Raw genomic sequence first — 6,000 nt, 5'->3', positions numbered from 1 at the left:
GCCTCTGTGGACAGGCAGAGGACATCAGAAGGCCCTGGTCGAGCACAATGCCTTGGGTGTTAGCAGTGTGACCAGGAGAAAGCCCAAACTCAGCACCAACCATCTGTAGGACACCTGCCCCCAAGAATCAGAGGTGCACCCCAGATCTCAAGAGAATTGATGGTTCTCTACTGCTTGACGCTTCCATGCAGCGCAACCATGGGATCCCAGGCAAAGGCCTTTGGAGGAAAAGCCCAGGAAGGGCCTTCCTGTCCTGGGACCTTGCTCCACTTGCTGACTTTCAGGGAATTCGGTCAGGTAATGGTCAAGCTGTGGGACAGAGACAGACCCAGTCAGATCGTCCACTAGATAACCCAGTGGCCGCTTCTCCCAAGCTTCAAAGTCCATGGGCACTTTATGTTCATACCCTCCTCACAACACACTGTCACTCATCCCCAAAGCAGAGCTCCTACTAATATATCCTAACACCCACCCCACTTATCCTTATCCCATTGACAGAGACATTTCTCTTCGTTGGACATTATGTGGAAATGAGTGATGGTGACCACAGGACACAGATTGCTCTTTCAATGGCTTACCCACATGAGAAGGAGGGAACTCTTACTGGGTCTGAAGACTGCAGAAACATGTTCAGATACCAGAAGTGTGACACCTGTGTCCATGCCGTCAAAGCAACCCTAACCCTACCACTACCTCTAACCCTAACCTATCCTTACAGAACCCCCAATGGAACCCTACCCATACCTCTAATATTAACCCCTCACCTTCACTCCTAATCTCTCTCCCTAACTCTAACCCTACCCTTAATATTAACCCTTTAGCCTCACCCTTACCTTTAACCCCTTCCTACCCCTACCCTAACCCTTAACCCGATCTCTAGTCCTACCCCAAGCCCTAATATTAAGCCCTCACCCTCACCATCACCCTAACCCCTAAACCCTCACTCTAAAACTAACCCTAACCCTAACCCTAACCCTAATTATAACCCTAACCTAACTCTAAGCCTAACCCTAAACCTACCCTAAAACTAATCCCTAACCCCAACCCTCTAACCCTAACCCCCTGGCCCTTATCCTTAACCCTAAACCTAAGCCCCTAATCCTAAGCCTTTAACCCTAATCCTGTCCCTTAACCTTAACCCTAATTCTTATGCCCGAGCCCAAACCCCCAACCCCTATTTCTACTTCTCTACATTCTTCTCACACCCTCCCCCCCATTCACGCACACACACAGAAAGACTTTCTGTTAGAGACCATGAGTTGGGGGCCTGAAAAGGAACAGACAGCTGGAGTTGAGAAGAGGATCAAGAAAGTGGTTGGAGGCAGCTCTGTCATGGGGCAGGCATGTTCAGTCTCCCAGCAGCACGCTCGCAGTCCCATAGCTGGGGAGAGGGACAGATGCCAGTCTGATAGGCAGGGGGTCCCCAAGCCTCCCAAGGGCCTGCCTGGCTGGGGCCATCTGCAGAGCAGCCTGGAGAGGACAGGGTCTGGGATCCTGTGTCCACCTCTGTGGAGCTTGGAACTAGGATTAGCAACCCTCCAAGTGTGGAGGAGCTACAGGAGAGCAGGCCTCAGTGTCCTCCTCTACAAGCTGGGTGCATGGAGTGGTGACCCGAGGGTTCCACATGGTTGGAGAAGCGTCTGATGGACTTGGTCCTCCACCAGTGGCCCAGTGTGCCTGGGGTCCCTGGTGGACCTCCAAGCCGAGAACGGCTCAGAGACTTGGCGGACTGAGGATCTGGTATAGTTTAGAATGTGGCTGAGCGTGGACCCTGAGTCTAGCCAGAGTCCAGGACAGGACTGTCCTTGTTGAGCCTTGGGGTCCTCATTTGGAAGTAGGGCCAGGGTCATTGTCTAGGCTTGGTGGGTGAACCAGATACCCAGGGCCATCAGGTGTAACTGGAGACAAGGGAGAATGGAAGTCCCTCTTACTGTAACTGGAGACAAAGGAGAATGGAAGTCCCTCTTACTGTCCCTGGTGCCTGCATGCCCCCTCGTCTGCCTGCAGGGCTCAAGGAGCAGCTACCTGATGACACCCTGAGGGGTTTCCTACCTGTGCTGCAGAGACAGCACTGACCACCAGGGGGCGGGCTGTGCCCACGGTGCTCAAGGGAGCACTGGAGCCGGCAGGGACACCCCGGGGTCATTCTGTGCATCCCCCAGCCTCCTACCAAACAGCGCCTCTTCTCATTAGCATTCATCTCACAATATGAGCTGTTTAGAGGTGAGAAGAGGGTACCGAACCTTCTCATTTACTCATTCAGCTACTGGGCCCTAGGCACTCACTCTGTGCAGGGCTAGGGAATGCCCTGGGGGCCACACTCCTGGGTGGTCCCTGCCCTCTAGGAGCTCACAGTCTGGAGGGCAGATGGACAAAGGCAAGAAAACAAATGCATGTGAAGGAAAAGAACTAGTGCTGTAGTGAAAATAAAGTAGAAGTGAGGGGAAAAGGGGAGAGAGGGAGGATTGGGATGGAAGCAGGAGGAAAGGAGGAGAGAGGGAGGAGGGGAAAGAAGGGAAGGAGGGAGGGAGAAGGGAGAGAAAAGGAGGGAGAGATGAGGGAGGTGAGAGGAAGGAGGGAGGGAGGAGAAAGAAAGGCAATGGGAGGGAGGCAGGTGGGATCAAGGTCCCTCTCACTGCCCTTGGAGACTACAAGCCTGCCCCTCTGTACCCCAGGGCCCAGGGAGCCCCTACCTGATGACACCCAATGAGGGTGTGTTTTGTTGTCTGGTTTCCTGCCTGGGTTTCAGTGACAGCACTGACTACCAGGGCATTAGTTGTCTGTTGTTGTATGACAAACAGCCCACACTTGGCGGCTTATAGCATTAATTACCTTAGTTTCTGTGACCAGGGTCCATGGTCATGTGACATGAGATTTGGGAGTGGAGTTTGTGATGGAGCCAGTGCTACTAGCCAGGGCACTTGCTGAGGGCTCATCCAGGCCGCACCCTCACCAGGATGGGTTGGGGCAGCAGAGGTGGGGCCTGATCCATTCTGCTGCCCCAATTGCCTGGAAGAGGGTATTTGAGTGAGTCTCCTTTCAAAGGCCAGGCTTCCTGATGCTAGGGACTGAGGGGGACCACAGAGACCCCAACCCCTGAATGGAAGCAGAAGCAGGGATACAGACCCCTCCAGCACTCCATTCCCTGGGGAGATGCTAGCAGGTGGACAGCAGCCCTCCCAGCCCCACCATGGCCCCTCCTTGAGGGAGATTTCCTAGGCAGGGAAGGGACAATGAGCACTTGTTTGTTTACTGCTTCAGAAGGACTTGCCCTTCTCGATGGAAGGGCTGGGCCTCCCGGTGTGGGCTGTGTGGGCTGTGTGGGTGCCACTCTGGTAACTTCTGCCTGTGGGTTCCTTTGGCTATGAGGCCTTCCTGCCTTCTCCTCCATCCTGGGCACCTAGATGGATCAGTCCTGGAGGATTTCCATCAGCTTCCACGTTTTGCATTACAAGATGCTGATGGACTATGTGTAGTTTAATGTGCCTGGATCGGACCTGCAGCACTGCCAGCTGGAGCCTCAGAACCCACTAAGGCAGAGAAAAGGCTGAGGAGGACTAGGGGTGACTGCCATGACAAGGGACCAGGCTGGGCCACACAGACAGGGGCAGAGTAGCCTCAGCCCACTCAGTGGTAGCCTTCAGTCTTGGAACACTTCCTGGGATGTGGTTTTGGGGCTTCTCTTCAATGCAATGGTTGTTTCCTGTCTTTGGAAAGTCACATAGAAAGGTAGCCATATTGATGAACATTCTTCTGCCTGTAGCTCCAGAGTTAGTGCCAGCTGCATCGCCAGCTCCAACACCAGCTCCAGCAGAAGTGCCAGAACCATCACCAGCTCCAGAGCTAGGACCACAGCACCAGCTCGAGCAAGAGCCACCACTGGCTCCAGTGTCCCTTCCAGACTTAGAGACAGTGCCCATTCCAGAGTTACAGACAGCTGTAGTACCAGCTCCACAGGTAGAACCAGCTCCAGCATCAACTCTGCCAACAAGTCCAGAACTAGCGCCAGCTCTAGCACCAGTTCTGTGCTAGTATGAGCGTCAGCTCTAGTCCCAGCTTCAGCACAAATTCTAAAGCTAAAACCAGCTCCACCACCAGCTCCAATGCTAATGCCAGCTCCATTGCCAGCTCCAGAAAAAGAGCCAAAGCCAGCTCGAGTACCAAGCCCAACTCTAGGTTTGAAGCCAGCTCCAGAACCATCTCTAGGACTATCTCTGGAGCCAGAGCCAGCTCCACCAACTTTGCCAGAGCTAAAGCGAGCACCAGGTATTGAGCTGGGGCTGACTTGAACACCAGCTTTTACATCAGCTCTCAAGTTAGAGTCAGCTCTGACACCAACTCCAGAGATAGAGACTGACATATCGCCAACTCCTAAGCCAGCTCCAGCAACAGCTCTAGCGCCATCTCCAAAACTAATTCCAAAGCTAGAACCAACATCAAGTTCTGAGCTAGAATCAGCTCCAGCACCAACTCTAACACTAGCTCTAGAGCTAGGGTCTGCACCAGTGCCAGCTTCTGCATCAGCTCCAGAGCTAGAGGCAGCTCTGGCATGAGCTTGAGAGTGCCAGATCCTGAACTAGAACCAGCCTCTGTACCAGTTCTGGCACCTGCACCAGTGTCAACTCCAGCACCAGCTTTATAACCAACCCCAGAGATAGATGCAGTTCTAACTAACTAATTCTAATGCTGGCTTCAGCACTGGCTCTAGCACCGGCTCTCACAGCAATTCCAGGGCTCTAGCGCCAGATCCAAAGCTAGAGCACGCTCAGCACCTACTCGGGACCTAGAGCCAGTACAGCACCAGCTCTTGCATCAGCTCAAGGTAGAACGAGACCCAGCTCCAGCTCCAGTACTTTTTAAACTTTTTCAGACAAACAACTTTTGCTTTCATTTTCTCTATTTTTTTTTTCTGTCCTCTAACACATTCACCTCTGCTCTAATATTTGTTTTTAAGGTTTACTTTGTTGTTTTTCTAGTTCACAAAGTGCGTCTTCTAACTGACTCCTGGCAATAGCCAGCCTCAGGACCACCCTCTACGGTGTATGGCTGGCCAGGTAGCTAAACACTTAAGACAGAAGTGGCCCTAGGCAGCTGACACCTCCATCCCAAGTTGCCAGCCCAGAGGTTTCCCCACTGGACCTCTGTTCTGGCTGTGCATGATGCCTGACTGTTGACAGGTTGACCTGGACTCCTGTGGTCCACCCATTGCCTTAGGTGCCTCCTGTTCTCTGGGAATCACAGGACTAGCTGACTACTGCCCTCTACACTCCCGCCATCCATTTGCAGGTATGGGTCACTGTCATCTATTCCCACAGGCAGCCAGAGGACCCACTCACTCACTTGATCTGATGACTACAATTCTCTTCTCATGTCTAGAGCACTGGCCTGTGACCTTCCCACTGGCCCTGCCTCCCACCACTCTAGCCCTTGTTGAGCAGATGAAATCACAAAGACCCCATCAAGTGTTGCCTACCTCCCACCCCTCCCCTGGTGAGACCCACCCAACACACCTGGCTCTTCATCAGGTGAGAGGGTATCTGAGTCCCACTGATGTTCTCTGGTGTCCCTGCAAGTGTCAGGCAGCAGGCCTTTATGAGACCACAGGCGATGAGGTCACTGGGAGGGGAGATTTCGGAGGAGGTGAGAGTGTGATTGAATTTTGTGTAAAAGGCAAAAAAAGAAAAGTTTACTGATCATTACAATATTTGTTGTCAATAGCCAAAGCTACATTTGAATGTTAACGTACTGTTTTTACTACAGCCTGGGAACTATGGTTTTCCCCTTTCATTGCCTGTGTTAATTGAAATCAGATAGAGACTCATTCCTCCTTCAGTCAGAAGGTTTTGCAGGGTCATCCGCTTATTTTAGGTTGGAGAGGGAGAAGGGCCAGCTCCCCCTCCCTGGCTACTGAAGGACACCCCCAAGTCCCCCTTCCTCAGAGGACAGGTTCACTCCAGTGTTGTGAACCTGGGCCAGGAGCAGACACAGCCTCTCAGAACC

The sequence above is a fragment of the Rhinolophus ferrumequinum genome, chromosome 24, assembly GCF_004115265.2.
Source record: "Rhinolophus ferrumequinum isolate MPI-CBG mRhiFer1 chromosome 24, mRhiFer1_v1.p, whole genome shotgun sequence".
NCBI lineage: Eukaryota > Metazoa > Chordata > Mammalia > Chiroptera > Rhinolophidae > Rhinolophus > Rhinolophus ferrumequinum.
The sequence above is the reverse complement of the archived record's forward strand: the minus strand, read 5'-3'. Positions refer to the sequence as shown.